The 19,065-nt window shown below is 38.0% G+C and overlaps 2 protein-coding genes across 7 annotated transcripts in view; one reads left to right on the top strand and one right to left on the bottom strand.

The window, feature by feature from the left end:
- The window catches only part of DNAAF6 (dynein axonemal assembly factor 6), a 44,920-nt gene extending 41,144 nt beyond the window's left edge, over positions 1–3,776 (bottom strand). The window contains exon 1 of the mRNA XM_055337401.1: positions 3,768–3,776. The gene's annotated coding sequence lies outside the window, so the exon portion shown is untranslated. The remainder of the gene's footprint in view (positions 1–3,767) is intronic.
- The window catches only part of NUP62CL (nucleoporin 62 C-terminal like), a 98,698-nt gene that overhangs the window by 18,280 nt on the left and 61,353 nt on the right, over positions 1–19,065 (top strand). Inside the window, exons 1-3 of one of the 6 annotated variants that reach the window (XM_055337398.1) lie at positions 4,003–4,474; positions 5,169–5,257; positions 9,921–9,992. The exons of 2 other annotated variants lie outside the window; for them this stretch is intronic. The gene's annotated coding sequence lies outside the window, so the exon portion shown is untranslated. Of the gene's footprint in view, positions 1–2,940; positions 2,970–4,002; positions 4,475–5,168; positions 5,258–9,920; positions 9,993–19,065 lie in introns of those variants that run through there. 3 more of the 6 variants (XM_055337397.1, XM_055337396.1, XM_055337399.1) reach the window with 3 other exon arrangements.

Here is a 19,065-nt window from a genome sequence, read left to right as displayed (position 1 = left end):
GGTCTGGTTATCTGGTGAGAGGCAGGGCATGGGCAGTGGGAAGCCATCCCTGTAAGCTGAGAGTCTCAAAAGCCAGAGCTGGCATATAGTCAACAGTTTATGAATACCAAATGAAGCAGGATTAAATTCACACGAATATTGTATTTCAAAGTAGTCACTTTGTAAATTATAATATCAGTGTTCAAAATATTTTGGAGTTGCCTTCATATGTATCACCAAGAAAATAGGTATCATTATGGCATCACTCAGTTTGATTATACAACAGATTTGTCCCCAAGTGATTTCTAGATGTATTTAGATATTACATCTACTTTCAAAATATGAAGATTTGCTACATTGAGGAGATTCAAGAGAATGTGCTATAGGCCTGAAAGCTATTCTAAAAGAGTATTTTGAAAAATAATTTGAGCAATAGCAAGAGCAAGTGGATAGACTCCCAAAGTGACTGCTTTAAAGGGGATGCCACTTCTTGGGATGTATGTTTGATCATATAACAAATCATCCACAATAATTTATAGTAACACTCTACATATCTAAAGCACATTAGGAATTAGACTTCTTAAATTCTAAATTATGCTGGCATAAAATGGCATAGATTCTTCTGTAGCTAAAGGGGCATAGACATGTCATAATGAAATTGGCACGTTAGCAAAAATATTTTTTACCATATCAACTCTAACAATAACCTGCACACACAAAATAATAAATCAAAACATTCTTGTTGATATTATATTTTGAGAAATGAATCACCAGTACTTTGTGAATAACTAATTATTTGAAAGGATCAAAAGAGAAAAACAGTGATGTGAATTTTTGGAAAAAAATATTATAAATTTAATGGAAATGCAGAGTCTATCACCTTTTTTAGAAGTCTAACAAATTAAGAATAATTTATTAAACTTTATTGAAAACATTAAAGCTTACTTGACAGAAACATCACATTGTAAAAACTAAAGCAAGATGCCTTTTTACAAACCATGCAGTATTATTCATTTATAAGGCTATCTTTTACCTGTAAATTTGAGATACATTAGGTTCATCTTAAACCTGGCAACCAAGGTCATTTATGATGTCACCCTAACCTAATTTTCTGCCACTCCTTATTCTCCTACATGCAATCTGTGTTCTGTTAAAAACTGAATTGCTTATTAAACATACCCCATGGGGCGCCTGCTTAGCTCAGACGGTTAAGCATGTCTGGGCCTTTATTTCCACTCCGGTCATGATCTCAGGTTGTGAGATTGAATGCCAGCTCCAGGCTCCCCACCTCAGCGAGGAGTCTGCTTTGGATTCTTTCTCCCTCTTCCTCTGCCCCTCCTCCCCAAATAAGTAAAATCTTAAAAAAATACTCTATAATCTCCTGCCTTTGTACCTTAGAATGTATTCTTCCTTTTGCCTAGACTACCCAGTGTAGTGATATTTTTTTTTTTTTAAAAAAAAGAACATTCTAGAGCCCCAGTGCCTGAATCCGGCATTGCCACATAATCAGGCCAAGAATAAATTGAAATTAAAGAAAATTTCAGTAATAGTTTCATTAAAAACAAAATATATTGCTAGATAAATTTGAGATTTGGTTATTAGAAAATAGATTTTCTAGGCCCTTTGATTTTATTTCTCGCACTCTCCTTTGCTAGGCTAATACCAAAGGCAGAATTTTCCAGATAAAGCCTATGATTTTCCCACATCAACTTGAGCCATTGGGGCCTTCATACATAAAGGTATGTATGATTGGGGGAATCTCTCTTGGTACTAGCCACAAAGAGCTAAGAAGACAGACACTTCAGAAAGGGCTCATTACAGAAACATAGAAACCAGTTAGGGAATAAACAAGCTCAACCAGGATGGCTCCAGACCCATGGCACTGAAGCAGTATCAGTAACCAGGGATTAAGTCTGACTCTGGTTGTGAGGGCTGGGGTCATTCCTTCTATTTTATTTGCATCCATCCACAGTGTCAGTAGAGATGGTTCTTTGACTTGAACTAAATGGAGAAAAATCTAAGTGAAATTAGTAAAAACCTTGAATAACAGACTACTCAAAGGCAAATGTTATATTAATTCAAGTATATATAGTAAATAAAACCAGGGAAATAAAGAATCATAGCTAGTATCCTTTGGGAACTTGTTTAATAGGTAAACACATACCCCTATGTAAAGCACTGTTTATAGTTGAATGATCTCAAAGAATTCAAAATCCATTTACTCTCTTAAATTTGGCATTTCTCTGGCAACTTTATTCACATAATTCTTATTTAGCAATTTCTGAATTAAAATTCTTCTGAAAATGCAAAAGTAAACATCATCTCTGCCTATGTCTGAATTAAATTACAGTATGTTGGCTAATTTCTTTTTTTACATTTTTGACAGCTATACATATCAATGATTATTAAAAATAATTCATTTTTTAATTTGTCTTTACAATACCAAGAATGATTTCCTTTTTTAGGTCTCAAATTTTCACTGCCATAAAATGTATCAAGTCATAAGTAACTATGAAGACTTAACAGGGTTTTTCTTATAAATTTATTTATTTTTCTTATAAATTTAAAATATATTTAATAGGAAGATGATTTTTGAAAGTACTTGGAATATTTCATAAATGAGCCTCTTTTAATACTTCCTCTATTACACTTTATTTTAGACAAACTTAATACACTTGGCATTTTTTTTTCTCTTTAATCCTCATTCTCTACCTCTATCTAAAAAGGACCTGAGACAGCAAATTTTCCTTCAGTGCTTTGAAATTTTCTCCCTAAGTCAACAGGCCAGTGCTTAATTTCTTTGGGAAACAGTCTCTGTTCTGAATCCTTGTCAGAACAGGAAGCTCTTAGGAGAAATGACCCCTACCACTCTGGTCAAATTCTGTTCTCTCCCCTTTGATTTTATTTTATTTTTGACACTGTTTCTTACCTTTTGACAGGTATAGTCCAACGACTATAATACTCGCCTGATCCACCCTCGGTGAGCCTGGGTGAGTAGCAGGCTCACAAGTAGTCTTCGCACACGGCGCTTCAGCCCACTTAAGTGCTGTCTGTCTGTCTGCTTCTCGGTCCTCAACGGATCTGACCAACGTCCGTTGGAACCCTCAGGCCACAGTGTTCAGGTTTGCGCAAACAGGCCATTGTCCATGTAGAAAGTGGCACGGGCCAATATTCTTTAAATTTGAACAGAGTCGTACTATATATATATATATATATATATACACACACACATATATATATGACAGATTTGTATATTTAATATATAAATACAGATATATATATATATATATATATATTTATCTCTATATATCTCAGATATATATATATATAATCTCCCAACCAAGCCCCTCTGGTAAATGATGCCTGTGTATGTAAAACACAAGGAACAGTGGGTTATCTGGAGCACCCAGATCTACCTATAAGAGCACAGTTTTCACTCTCAAATTAGTGTTACAAGCATATGTATGTGTGAGTTGACAAAGGGCATTGAGAAGCCTTCATGTGTTCATTTTGGCCTTCAGACGGTCGAACAGCATCTATCCCCTTGTATTGTAAAACCGTCCCACCTCTCACAACCTGAATAGATTTGAGTTTTATTAAAGCTGCCTCCGGCTTCTAGTGTCTAGGTCAGGGGAATTTAGGGAAAAGGTCTGTTCTACTTGTTACTTGTGGCTTTGGGGGGTATCTTTTCAGAGTTAGAAGTACTCTAGAGTTCTCCTTAGTATTTCCGATAGACAGGGTGTTTGTGGACCCTTTCTTTCCCCTTCCTAAGGTTCAGGTTTTCTCACCTGGGTCAGTTTTCGGTCGCTGGCTGGGCGGAAAATAGCGGAGAGCTCTGCGTCTCTCTGTTGCCTAGGTAACAGTTTTGTTGCCCCCTCCACTCACCACCTCCCAGGTTCCCGCTTGACTTTCCTGGCCAATCACAGAAGAGTTTCCTTTGAAACAACACCAGAACCAACCAATCCGAGCGCGCGCCAGTCAGGGTCAATGGCCGCCCTCTCGGTTTAACTAGGTGGACCCCAGTGAAGTGTCTCTCAGCGTCACTCCAGCAGCAACCTGCTTGCTGTAGAGGCCGGTTTTTTTTTTATTTTTTCTGGTGGGATTAGGCCCAGGCCCGCCTCTCTGACCGCTTAAGACAGTCTCGGAGGTCCTCCCCATTTCTTTTGGATTCCTGACTGCGAGCGGCGCAGCGGCGGCAGGCAACAGGGTAAATTTGCGGGGTTTTCGTTTGTCCCAATCCTCAGCGGGCTCGCTCATCTTTGCACTTTTCCCGCAAGTGAATTCCAGACTGGACAACTGATCCCGTGGATCCGGGACATTGGTGGTGGAATGAGAGGCTCGGTGGCCCGGGGGTTGAGAAGGTTTTGCTGCAGCTCTGCACGCGCTCCCCACGCGCCCTCCCCGCCCCGCGACTGAGGCACGTGTTGTGGTTCCGTCCAAGCTCAGCGTCTCTCTGTGTGTGCATGCATGTATGTGTATACACCCGCGCGCGCAGGTAAGGGGGTACCGCGCTTCTTTGCCTCAGCTCAGCTTGTGTGTGAGGGGAGGTGCGTAGGATAGGATCGCGCTTCTCCTCAGCTTTGCGCGCGCGCACGCGGGGCGTGTTTGTGTGTAAGGTGGGATCGCGCTTCTTTTCCTCCGCTCAGCGTGTGTGTGTGTGTGTGTGTGTGTGTGTGTGTGTGTGTGTGTGTACGGTAGGGTAAGGTAGGGTGGGATCTAACTTATTTTCCTCTGCTGTGGTGGGCAAGACTTCTGGCGCCTGAAGGGGGAGAGCATCCCTGCTGCCCCTAGAACTACGGTCCCACTCCCAGTAACAGAGGGGACCCGGCGCCCTGCTTTTCCCGCCTTGGAGCGGAGAAACGCAGGCGCGCCGCCGGCTTGCCACTGCTTGGCAATCTGAATGTCTTCACTTCACGTAGAAGTACAGTTGTGACACGGGTTCCACGTAAATTCCGTGGTTTGGTTTTGAGCAAAAGGGGCAAAAGGGGATGACATAATAAGCATTTGGACTTTTCGGAACTGATTAGTTGCGTTGGATTGTGGGGCCCCTAATTTGTTATTTGAGCGTTGTGGGCAAAGAGCGATAGAATGGCTTTAATGGATGGTTACATTTGGTTAGCCAGCGATTGGAATTCGATTAATGAGTTCACTAAATTGCTTTCCTTCTTTTGGCTATCATGTTTTTCCAGCTTCCATCTTATCTGGTGAAGGCGACAGTGAAGCCTGAATAATTGGTCCATTCTACTTGTTATTACCACAGCGAACAAAATAAATCGAGGTATAATGTTTAAGTTATTAGCTAAAAGTAAAGTTACTGGCTTTTTGGCCAAATTAATTATACCACAATACCCCTTATGACTATAGATGATTGGAGTTTGTCTTAAATTTTGTTATTTCCCTAGAAATTTGTGGAACTTAGGTTTATATGCTCTTTTTTTATTGCTTTTTTGTTACTATTCTGCCTCATTGTGCAGTATTCTAAGTAATGCCTAGCTAGTACTTTTCAGACCTTTTTGCTGTAACCACAGTAAGAAATTAATTTTATGTTGTGACCTAGTATATACATATACAATATATAATTGACAGTCATTTCACAAAAACAATACTTAACTACATGCAATTTACTCTGATGATATCCATTATATATATGTGTGTGTGTGTGTGTGTATTTTAATGTAGACCACAACCCACTAATGAATTTTCATTCAGTTTGAAAAATATTGGCTTTCTATCTTTGGTTTTCAAACGTGTGTGTTTAGGAATCACACAGGATGTTTGTCACTCTTGGAGAGGAAGAAAATTTTTCTCTGTCCCTAAAGATTCTTCTAGGTGGACTAAGACTTAAATTGACATGAGACAGATTAAGAGGAGAAAATCAATGTAATTTTGTACGTAAGGGGAATCTACAGATGAAATTCCAGACAAGCAAAAGGAGGTATATATGTCATCCTGAACTAAGGAGAAAAAGTGGTCTGGGATTTCAAAGGGAAGGAACACAACTCGCCAGCAGATGAAAAAGAGTAAATGTTTGGTAAATAAAGGTTTGTTGGGCTATTCAGAAATCATAGGACATAGAGAGGACTTTAACCAAACAGGCTTTGCTAGGTTCCTTCCTGTCTACTTTGCCTAGTTCATATTATAATGTTATCTGTGCTGATAGCTCTCTTGCTGGAACAGGTCCTTTATCTAAAATCTTTCAGGCAGCTGTGTGTGTGCATGGGGGTGGGGGGTGGAGTTAGTTTCTTCCTGAGTCTTTGGGCTTTGTTTTCTGCTCAGCATAATCTTTGGTCCAAGTCGCTCATCTTGAGGATGCCTGCCTTTGGCCCCTAAATTGCAAATGCAGTTTTCCCTGGCTCCAGGTTCTGTGTGTCTGTGGTGGGGAAGGTGGTTCATAGAATATATTTGAAGGGCTTGGTACAGTGCCAGATGTACAAATATTCAATAAATAATAGTTTACTTCTTGGGAAACAAATGCTATTCATCTTTGGGGATACAATTGCCCCTAGCAAGGTGGAATCCAGTGCTAAGCACTGTTTTCCCCAGGATTTAAGAGGTAGGCAAGTAGGGGATGAGCCCTGGATCTGAGGTGAATCTTAGAGTACTTGAATTCCATGGAGAATTTTGTAAATACAGAAACTTAGGGATAGAACACAAACATTACAGCATTTCCGTGATTAGCCCAGGATCACATTGTCAGTAAATGGATCTCAGCAATAGAACTCACTTAATCAAGTCTAATATTCTTGATAGCAGGTCAGATCTAGAGGCAGAAGTTTAAACAGGAAGAGAACTCTGACTTGCAGAGGCTATAGAATTTCTGGCTTTCGACTACTGACTTGAGTGATCTAAAAAATAAAAAATACACCTAAAAGTTTATAGCTATGAAAAAGAGATTTAGTTTAGCTAATTCTTCTATAATATATAGAACAACTGTTTGAAAACACTAAGTACGTAATTTTTAAGCCAGCATTAAAAGAAATTAAAGATGAAAAATTTCCTCCAATTCTACAGCAAAAATATAACTGTTATTTCTGTTCCCTCCTATTTTATTCATATGTACCCATATTTTAAAAAAAAGATTTTATTTATTTATTTGAGAGAGAGAGTGAGTGAGTGAGAGAGTACAAGCAGGCATAGGGGCAAAGGGAGAGGGAGAAGCAGACTCGCCACTGAGCAGAGAGCCTGAGGACATGGGCTCCATCCCAGGACAAAGGCAGATGCTTAACTGACTGAGCCACCCAGTGGCCCCATATGTACCCATATTTTTAAATTCTCTTAATCCTTGCTTATATAGATAGGTTTTGTTCCTTTTATTTAATACTGTTCTGGGAATTTTTTTCTATGTGGTCGATTGTTTTCCTTTTTTAAGATTTGTTTATTCATGAGAGACAGAGAAGCAGAGACATAGGCAGAGGGAGAAGGAGCCTTCTCGTGTGGAGCCCAATGCCGGACTCGATCCTAGTACCCTGGAATCATGATCTGAGCCAAAGGCAGACACTCAAACACTGAGCGACCCAGGTGCCCAGGTGGATAGTTTCCAAATTTTTTATTAGTAAAAGCATACTAATGTTCCATAGGAGTGAGATGGCCATAATTTACTCAGTCTAACCACAGAAAATTCATTTCCAGTAATTTCATGTTATCAGTAACATTAGGGGATCCCTGGGTGGCTCAGCGGTTTGGCCCCTGCCTTTGGCTTGGGGCGTGATCTTGGGGTCTCGGGATCTAGTCCCTGCATCGGGCTCCCTGCATGGAGCCTGCTTCTCCCTCTGCCTGTGTCTCTGCCTCTCTCTCTCTCTGTCTCTTATGAATAAATAAATAAAATATTTTTTTAAAATAGCACTATAAAGTTTGGGTTATTTAAAATCATTTATATAATTTTTACCTTCCATGAAACTCAAGAGGAATCCTAACAGGAAGGCCAGGGATCTAGACCTGAGATGCTAGATTTTGTCCCCAATTAGATGTATGAATTTACCCGTCTAGCTTTCTGTTGCCAGAGCAGCAGTGATCAACCATAATATCTATTGTACATATGAATTAGACTGGATGCATTTTTTAACTAATAAGTGTAGACATTTTCAAAATGATTTACTTTACAAGATATGTGAACCATAGCAGATTTGAGCAGATTCAAGTGCCATAATAACACTCAGGCTGATTAGCTTTCCTTATGAATATATTTTCCAAAGATTGTATGAGTGCATATTCATTTGTAATTAAAAAACTTTTTTATAAAGGAGCCAATTAAATTGGGAGAATAAAAGCTATAATTGGCCTTTATTAGTGCATCTCCCTTTTCAAAGCACACATATTGTCTTATTTTCTGCCATTCTAAAACATTAACTAGTCCTTCTTTTTTTAAAATTATAAAGTATTTCAGACAAAAGTACAGGGACTATTCTACACCATCATCCATGTACCAACCAAAGATGTAATGGTTGTTAAGATTTTGCCATATTTTCTTTAGGTTATGTTTTTTAAAGAAGTAAAACATTATGGCTAACTCTTTGTACCCCTTCCCAGTCTCATTTCCTTCCTATCCTGGGGAAAATTGTTCTTCTGAAGTTGTTATATATTTTTCTATGTATGTTTTTATGTGCATTCAAATGTGAATGGCCATAAATGATTTGTAATCTATTCTTTTGTATGCCCTTTAATATTTACATACAGTGTACCATATTTGTCTTCTGCAACTTACTCTTCTGCAACTTTTTTGGGTCACCATTGTTTTTGAGATTTATCCAAAAGGCTAAATATAGATAAAGTTTGCTTTTATTGCTGTATTCTATCATATATTAAGAAAAATCTCCCTATTGTTATTGAACATTTAGGTAGTTTTGAGTATACAAATATATTCATATAAGTCATACAAATACTGTATGATTCTAATATGAAGTTACTAGAATTGACAAATTCATAGAGACAGAAAATAAAATAGAGATTACCAGAGGCTGTGGGAGTGGGGAATGGGGAGTTATTTTTCAGTGCCAAACTCTGTATTGGCATTGAAAAGGTTTTGTAAGTGGATAGTGGTGATAGTTGAACAACATTGTGAACGTACTAAATGCCACTGAACTGTATGCCTAAGATGGTTAAAATGATAAAATATACAATATGTTACCACAGTCAAAAATGGCAAGCATAAGAATTATGCTTATTCTTCAAAGGCATATACTTGATGCCATGGTTTTGGTGGAATGAAGCACTGAGAAAAGTGAGATTTATTTTTTAAAATAAACTTTAAGTTATATTAGCCAGATCTATTTTTCCTTGTAAAATGATAGTTTTTGAAATTTTTAAATGACTACTATTATTTACATGCTTGTGTAAGGTTTTTTTGCATACTGTGCTTCAGAAGTCTCTGGGGTCTTTTTGTTTGTGTTTTGCTCTACTTCTCCAGTGTTTTGGGGAGGATTCATTTGGGTACGCCTTTGAGGCTTTCTTTTTGCATTTGAATGCCGGTTTTCCTTTGTTTCTTTGATTAGCTCTCAAGTGTTTTACTCTCTTTCTTCTCCCCTTAACACTGTTCTTCCCCTTTCTCCCAACCCCCATCCCCACTCAATGCTCTGCCATCTTGGGTCATCTCTGCCCAGATGCCCAGTTTACGAATAGCCATGCCTTCTATTTGGGTCTCTGTCTTCCACGTCTGCCCACTCATAAGTTTCCCTCCTGCACACATACACCCTGCTTGCTCTTTCGTCTTTCTCAGGGCTTCCAAGATTCTTCCTCTCTCCAGTCCTTCTGCCCACCTTCCCCCTTTGATCCCACCTCTAGTCTCTTCCCTTTTCCAATTTTGTAAGAGGCATTTACTAAGAAAGAGACCTGTTTCATGGCAATTTATAGTCTTCTACAATGTTGTACTTTTCATATTTGGAAAGTTGGTCTTAATTTTGGGATTTTTTTTAAAGAAAATTTTTTTCTGACTCTTAAAAAAATAGGATTCTGACCTTATAGCTTTGATATATTATTGGATGAAGGAAGAGAAAAGCACTTAATGTGAAAGAAAATTGGTAAGTTATACTGCTTAAGATGTTTAATATGAACTCATAGCTAATGTACCATTTTCAGTAACCCTGTATTTTATTGTGGAATAAAATAAAATGATCATCATTACAATTTTGACCCCTTCCTATTTCCCTTAAAAATGGCTGGGCAAATTTTACCTGTCCCTCTCCATTTCTCTTCTGGGACTCAAACATTTAGAATAAAACATTAGTAACTTAGTTTCTAATTCTAGAGTTGGCATCCATAACTATTCAGTGGCAAGTAAAGCACCTACTATACTTGGAGGCTTACATTTTTCTACTTTCTGGGAGGCTTTCATGGTGGAACAAGGAGTTTCTTCAGTGAATTTGTATTTTCATTTGCTTTTCTGCCTCTCTCTTTAGGTTTTGGTAATTAATGATATGTTAAAGAATCATACGTGTTATCAGACATTGCTATTTATAGAGATGGCTTTATAATGTGACTAATCATGCCAGATCACTTAGTCATGAATTTTTAAAAGATTTTATTTATTTATTCATAAAAGACAAACAGAGAGAGGTAAAGACATAGGCAGAGCAAGAAGCAGGCTCACTGTGGGGAGTCTGATGCAGGACTCAATCCCAGGACCCTTGGGATCACGACCTGAGCCAAAGGCACAATCAACCACTGAGCCACCCAGGTACCCCTAGTCATGATGTTCTTGAGGTGAAGTGAATTAGTGGAACTTGATGGTTGTCAAGTAACCAGACAGGTTAGGGGGAATGTTGCCTCCAAGGAAGAATAGTCTATTTGCTTCTGAGAAGGTAGGAAACAGTTTTAACAAATTTCATGGTTGAGCTTCTATGCTAGTCACTGCTTGACCATCATTTCTTCAAGTGATATCGGGGAATAATGGCATGAATGATTCCCCCAAATCATTTATACTTTATGGGACAGAAGCCTCTAAACATTTGTGCCGAAATAGCTTATTATAGGTACTCAAGCTTGAGTTTATTTTGTTTCTGTCATTGAGATAGACTCCTTTCTTTTTTTTTTTTTAAATCTTTTTTCTTTTTTTTAATTAATTAATTAATTAATTAATTTATGATAGTCACAGAGAGAGAGGCAGAGACACAGGCAGAGGGAGAAGCAGGCTCCATGCACCGGGAACCCGATGTGGGACTCGATCCCGGGTCTCCAGGATCGCGCCCTGGGCCAAAGGCAGGCGCCAAACCGCTGCGCCACCCAGGGATCCCAAGATAGACTCCTTTCTAATAATGCATTGCTTATGCTAATATCAAAATGGAAGTATTGTGACCATTTCCTTCACTTGGCCTTGGGGAAGTGACTTTGTATTTCAGAGACTCAGTTTCCTTAACTATAGAATGGAGATCAAAATGCCTTCATGATTTGTTGTGGGTAATTGGAAGATAAGGAGTTTCTGATTTGATAAATGCTATCTTTTATCTTTTCCCCCTTTATATTACATAAGAGATTCAAGAACTTAAGTGGTAAAAGATGTGTCCTAAAATGACCTACCATAATTTGTTGGTCCCCATTCAGTTTTTCTACGACCCAGAATACTCCTAGGACCAATAAATGATGATAGGTAATACATAGGATAATCTCCATGCTGATAAATTAGATAGATGTATGGTAATTTTTTGAATTGTAATTTGAAATCCAATTTATGTTCACTCCCTGGGCCAGCTACGAGAGGGCTGATATCTCTGATTTGCTGATTCTTCACTGACAGTGAGGAGAACCCCAGCATTACATACTGGAAAGCTTTCATACAGCACTTTACATTAAATTAAATCAGACAAGGAGGGCCCTTTATAAACTTATTGTTAAAAAACATTTTGGTTACTCATTTAGCAGAACTGCCCGAATTGTAGAGGTGAGCACACCGAGGTTCCAGTGCATTTAAGTGACTAGTACAGTCTGATGGGCAGGACTCATTGAATGTTTTTTTTTCCTATCCAATTGTTGAGTTAATTCAGTAAGCCCTATTGAGATTGGACTGTCCTGGTAGGGAGCATCTGCCCATTTCTAGGAACTTTTTCAATGAGCTCTAATGATTTATGGGGGCCTAGTAGGTTTTCTGCAGAAATCCTTTACCAACCAGTATTTCTTTCTTAGAACATGTGTGCTTGTGTTTAAGGCATCCAAGATAGAACTGTAACCTGGGCTCAACATAAAAAGCTGTAGTTTTGTCAACTTTAAAGCTCCTATAGTCAGGCAGTGTGGATGAAGAGAAATTGAGGTTGGCTGGAGGAACTCATCATGACAGAGACAGCTATTTCTACTCATAGCCATGTATAGGGAGTATAGACTTGTTTTCCACTTTTTCTTTTTCTTTTTAATTTTTAAAAGATTTTATTTATTTATTCATGAGACACAGAGAGAGAAGCAGAGTACACAGGCAGGGGGAGAAGCAGGCTTCATGCAGAGAGCCTGACATGGGACTCGATTCGGGGATTCCAGGATCACGCCTGGGCCAAAGGCATTCACCAAACCGCTGAGCCACCCAGGCGTCCATGTTTTCCACTTTTTAATAAAGCAGTGATATACATAGGGAAGCTAAAGTGTGCTAAGGTCTTGTTTGTTAAAAAAAAATTGGGAATACGGATTAATTTCAGACTGTTAGAAAAACATGAATGTAGATCTGTATGTTACAAAGAAGAATTCAAGAAAAAAACTCATACAAATTAATAGAATATGCAACTTACAAGCATGGGAAAAATAAAAGGAATAGGGAAAATTCCATCAATTCAAATATGCAGACAAAGATAAAAGATGTATACTCTGGCAAATAAAAAACACAAAATAAGATGGAAGAAGTAAGTCTAAGTATATGGGTAGTACAATAAATGTAAATAAATGAAGCTCACTTATTAAGAGACCCTTAGATTGGATTTAAAATTTTGCAGTTTTGCTATTTACAAAAACTATACTTAAAATGACTCAGAAAGTTTGAAAACAAAGGGATGGAAAAATATACATGAGGCAAATACCAACCAAAAGAAAAATTGTGAGGCAGCCTTAATGTCATACAAAATATGATTTAAGGCAGTTTAGTAATAAACAGACATTTCACAGTAACTAAAGGAAAAAAATCTTCAAAGAGGCTATTGACTATGAACCTATGCCGTAACCACATAGTCTTGAAATATATAAAAAACAAAAAGCAATGGGATTATAAAGAGAAATTGACAATCCCTAATAATAAAGGAAGACTTTTAAAACACTTTTGTCAGAAAATGGTTAAGGAAAACATATTGAAAAATGAAAAAGCATAATATGAAAGATTTAAGATCTAAATGGAATGGAAGGGAGAGAATCTTTGATGCCAAATTCTTAATGACAAAAATGCATTTTTTAGTTCAAATGTGAATTTTTTTTTCAAATTTTTTAGGTAGGAAAAATTTTAAGCTACATGCTACATTCATATGTGTGTGTGTGTGCGTGTGTGCGTGTGTGTGTTGGCGGTGGGGAGGGGTTGTCTGCTTGCACCTGGTGGCCTTTTTAATCTGAGGACTCATTTTTCTTCAGTTCTAGCAAACTCTTTTATTAACTCTTTCAGTATTGTCTTTGCCATTCTATATATTTCCTTCTGATATTCTTTCTGGATATATATTGAAGATGTTCTTTTGTTTTCTTCTTATCTCTTAATTTCTCTCTTCTTTCCCATAACTTTCTTTGGTCTGTATTCTGGTGGATATCTTCTGTTCTCTCTTCCAGTTCATTGATTTTTTTTTCCTCATCAATTGTGTCTAATTTATTTAGATCTCTCTTGAGTTTTTTATTTCTAATAGTGATATCTATTTCTTGGATACTCCTTGGTTCTTTTTCACATTCACTTGTTTGTTTTATGGATATTATTTCTTTCCTTTTTTAAAAAGATTATTTATTTATTTATTCATGAGAGACACACAGAGAGAGAGGCAGAGACATAGGCAGAGGGAGAAGCAGGCTCCATGCAGGGAGCCCGATGTGGGACTCCATCCCGGGACTCTAGGATCATGCCCTGGGCTGAGGGCAGGCTCTAAAACGCTGAGCCACCCAGGGATCCCTGATATTATTTCTTTCTTGAGCTCTTTTTTTTTAAGATTTTATTTATTTATTCATGAGAGAGACAGAGAGAGAGAAGCAGAGACACAGGCAGAGGGAGAAGCAGGCTCCATGCAGGGAGCCCGACGTGGGACTTGATCCCGGGTCTCCAGGATCATGCCCTGGGCTGAAAGTGGCGCTAAACCACTGAGCCACACAGGCTGCCCTCTTGAGCTCTTTAGACATATTAAATATATACTTCTTTTTTTAAAAGATTTTACTTATTTATTCATGAGAGACACACACACAGAGGGAGGCAGAGACATAGGCAGAGGGAGAAGCAGGCTCCTCACAGGGAGCCCAATGTGGGACCCGATCCTGAAACTCCGAGATCATGCTCTGAGCCAAAGGCAGGCACTCAACCATTAAGCCACCCAGGCATCCCTAAATATATACTTCAATGTGGCATTCATTTTGCTCTGTTATCTCTAATTCCTTGAATGAGAATTTTCTTTTTTTAGGGCTATAGACTGCTTACTTTGATGTTTTATAATTCTTATCAATGAGTTAATTCTCCCGGGGCTTTTTCTGACCTTGTGTGACCTAGGAAGTGGAGGAGGCACCTCCATTACATGATGTCCTGAGCAACTTACTTGAGCCTTGAAGGTTTCATCAGATCCTAATCAGTTTTAATGTTAGCATTTTAGCTTGAAGTTTCTATTCCATACAGATGAATGGAATTTGAGCCATCTGTGCTTATCTTCTTCACCAGCTTGGAGTTCCTACATGTTTCCATTGCCTTTTCCATTCTCCCATAGATCTTTCTCAGATTTAAGCTTCATTAGGCCTCTGCTGATTGAGGAGCCCTGCCCTATGGCCTCAGATCATACCCGTAACCCAGCATATTTCCAGCTGTTAGGGACACATACCTCATTTATGTCTCCCCCTTGGGCTAAGCAGCTTTAGCTTCTGCATAGAAATACGAATTCCTTCTCTGTTTGGCCCCTGAAAAATTGTCTTCTGTCTCCAAAAACTCTGCTTTGTACTTTCAAGAATGTTTTTTTTTTCAAGAATGTTTTTATGAAGTACTTTTATTTATTTATTTTTTATGAAGTACTTTTAAACTGATATTTCTAGGAGTTTGGAGTATGGGGAGTGATTCCAGTGTGGCTTTCTCCGCCATCTTGACTTGTAGCTCTCACTGAGATTTCTAAAGTGTGTTTTCTTCCATTCCTCTCTTGCCCCCATTGAGGGCTTGGAGTCATAAGTGGGTTTAATTTTGGAGAAACTGGTACCCCTTCAGGTGGGTTCACTTTTGACCCTGCAAAGACAGTAACCACCACTTCAGCTATCGGGTTTACATTCTCTACACCTGGTGCAAGAGGGTTTAAGTTTAGGACTCTACCCCAACCAGTAAATAAGTAAGTACCTCTTCTACTGCCCTGTTCTCATTCAGTAACGCAGCTCCAGCTTCACAGACCAAACCATTCAGCTTTGGAATACGAGTTGTTATCACCTCCTGCCACAGAAGAAACTGGGTTTTCTGTTAGGGTAAGAGCAGTACAGTTTGATTCTTTTAGTGGTGACAAAGGTCATCATCTCAAAGATAAACTTTCCATTTAGAGTATGGAAGGGCTAAAGAAATGGTATGGTATTTCTAAGTCAACTATTTGGAATTATACCCCTCATTTCCAAGATAGTCTTATAAATTGAAGCCATATAAGATTTAAGGCACAAGGCACATTGAATTCTGATCTGTGATTTCCCTTCATTTTGTGTGAGCCATAGGAGGAGTGCTCACTGAGTTTTGGACATAAATCATCTTGAAATCAGGCTACTTGATTAAGTGTCTCTCTCTCTCTCTTGGGAGATCATTATAATATACATTCTTCCCTCTTGCGTTTCAGAATTTGAAAGGGAGCACTCTTCATGCCTTTATTTTTTTTATTTTTTTAAATTTTTTTTTAATTTTTTTAAATTTTTATTTATTTATGATAGTCACACAGAGAGGGAGAGAGAGGCAGAGACATAGGCAGAGGGAGAAGCAGGCTCCATGCACCAGGAGCCCGACGTGGGATTTGATCCCGGGTCTCCAGGATCACGCCCTGGGCCAAAGGCAGGCGCCAAACCGCTGCGCCACCCAGGGATCCCTCTTCATGCCTTTAAATGTAAATCCAGATGGATCCAGCCATTTCTTTTGGTAGTACCTGGTGGTCCAATGAAAAGCTGGAGTATTCTCTCTGGAATTCTCCCTGATTCTGTTAGTATCTAATAGCTTGTAATATCTGGTTATCTTCCCTTCCATATTGAGATGAAAACCTATAGAACAAAATCTCACAAACTGTTCATATTTGAAACTTAATTTGTTGTGACTATGTTATCTAGCTGTCGTTTAATGTGTCAGAACTATTATATTGATTTTTTTTTACCTTTTTTCTATTTAGAATAAGTGCACCAAAATTAAACTTGGGCAATACTTGCTCTCTCATACAACCTGCAGTGATTACAGGGGCTTCAAGGCTGAGTACCAGCACTCTTACCAACACCTTAACATGCAGTGTCCCATCATACTGGGTGACAGCGTCCAGCCTTTTGTTTTTGGCTCTGCTATCACCTCTGCTACTGAGTCTGCAACTGCCACAGGGTTCTCATTCATCAGTGGAAGTGCAATTTCAGTGCTGTCTCTGCAGTGGAGAACACAGCATTTGTAGCGTTACCCCTCACTCCTGCTACTGAGCCTCTAGTGGCACAACTGCCACACAACCAATGGTTTTCTTCAGTTTTGGTGGGTAGCCCGCACATGTGGTTGGAACTCTGCTCCCCAGTGGAGAAGCACAGTATTCAAGACTGATTTTGAGATTCTTTTTTAGATTGCTTCAAATTCAAATATGACTCACTTCTCTTGCTGGAGTTTAATGTAATTGATAAATGTGATAGATATTAAGTCCAAACTGCTCCTTCTGGTGTTGCAGTTTTAGGTTTAGAACCAAAAAATGTTTATAGATCTTGGAAACTAACCCTTTATCTGATATTGCCCTACGACCCAGCAATTGTACTGCTGGGGATTTACCCCAAAGATACAGATGCAATGAACCGCTGGGACACCTGCACCCCGATGTTTATAGCAGCAATGTCCACAATAGCCAAACTGTGGAAGGAGCCTCGGTGTCCATCGAAAGATGACTGGATAAAGAAGATGTGGTCTGTGTATACAATGGCATGTTACTCAGCCATTAGAAACGACAAATACCCACCATTTGCTTCGACGTGGATGGAACTGGAGGGTATTATGCTGAGTGAAATAAGTCAATCGGAGAAGGACAAACATTATATGGTCTCATTCATTTGGGGAATATAAAAAATAGTGAAAGGGAATGAAGGGGAAAGGAGAAAAAAATGGGAAATATCAGAAAGGGTGACAGAACATGAAAGACTCCTAACTCCGGGAAACGAACTAGGGGTAATGGAAGGGGAGGTGGGTGGGGGGTGGGGGTGACTGGGTGACAGGCACTGAGGGGGGCACTTGACGGGATGAGCACTGGGTGTTATTCTATATGTTGGCAAATTGAACACCAATAAAAAATAAATTTATATAAAAAAAAGAACCAAAGAATGTTTGTTTTGAAAAAAGTTACAACCTTTTGAGAACCAGCAGTCGAGACAAATCTGCATTTAGTAACAAGAGTTATACTGAAATGTTTTGATCAATTGTTTAATGCTCATTTTTAGCAAGTTTATTCTTATTCACAGTCTGTTGATATGTTCTGTTTTCCGTTTTGAAAATAAAACTTCTGAAATGTAATTTATCAGGAGGTACAAGAGAACAGGAAAGTGGTTTTAGAGTGATGTAAAATTTTAGAGAATATTAATAATGCAATAAGTCACTTCTATGGCATGATTGGAGAATGATAAAATATTTTGGCTGGTAGAAACATCTTACACAGGTGGGTTACCAGTTTCTAAATAATTATGATTCAATAAAATACATTTGACCTATATTGAACATTAATGAGAAGGCATTTAAGGTCTTACTAAACGAAAATGCAGTTAATAGAGTTCTGGTTTATAAGCCATGTAAACTTGATTTTATTGTAGATATTTTAGAACTTGGGAAATGTGCTAAGATGCTAATACATTTATTAACACATAATTTATTAATAAATTAATACATGTATCAATAAATTAATACACATTAATACATTTTATATTATAGTGTATTTTATTAAATTAGATATTCATAGTAATAATTTCAGAGCTTTTGGGAACAACCAAAATGAAAAAAAATTTTAAGATTATAGATAATATAGAACTAAGTTATTTATAAATCATAGTTGTGATAGAACCAATTTTCATTGGTATAGCATTGTAGGACATGAAGAGATGAAGTGGAACATTGAAATAATTATGCTAGAATATTTTGTTACTGCCTTGGGAAGGGCATCATTTTAATTGTATACAAATGAATTTTTGGTGTTAGAAATAATACACTCACTCTCAAATAAATTTAAAAAATAGAAATAATGCATATCTGTTATTTTAAAAAATCTAGGAAATAAGTGTTTGAGTCTTGGCTCTGTTCATTAGTAGTTCTGTGACCTTGGGCAAGTTATTTTAGCCTCTCAGTGATTGGTTTATTCATCTGTAAGTGCTCAGCACATACCTCAACAATCCTACCTCATAGGATTCTATAAGTTAATATAGGTGAAATGCGTAGAACCTTGTCTGACATGTAATAGGCTCTCAGAGGTAGCTGTCATTTTTATGAAAATGTGCATTTCCCTACAGTGTTAAATATGTTGGATATTATCCTTTTTGTGTGTTTGTTTTTTAATTTGATAGCTTAACAGTGGAAATAATATCAGCATTATCTTGGTTTACATTTCTTTACTAATAAGATTACTTCTTTTTGAATTATTTATTGAGTAATTATATTTGTGTGTGTGTGTGAGAGAGAATTGAATAAATTCCTTGTTTGTATTTTTTGCTCAGTTTTCCAATATGGTATTTATTTTTTCTTATTGATAATGCAGCTACAGTATTTTAACCCTTTGATATTTGTACTTG

The sequence above is a fragment of the Nyctereutes procyonoides genome, unplaced genomic scaffold (assembly GCF_905146905.1).
Source record: "Nyctereutes procyonoides isolate TBG_1078 unplaced genomic scaffold, NYPRO_anot_genome, whole genome shotgun sequence".
Taxonomy (NCBI): domain Eukaryota; kingdom Metazoa; phylum Chordata; class Mammalia; order Carnivora; family Canidae; genus Nyctereutes; species Nyctereutes procyonoides.
This window is presented reverse-complemented; position numbering and strand designations above follow the sequence as displayed.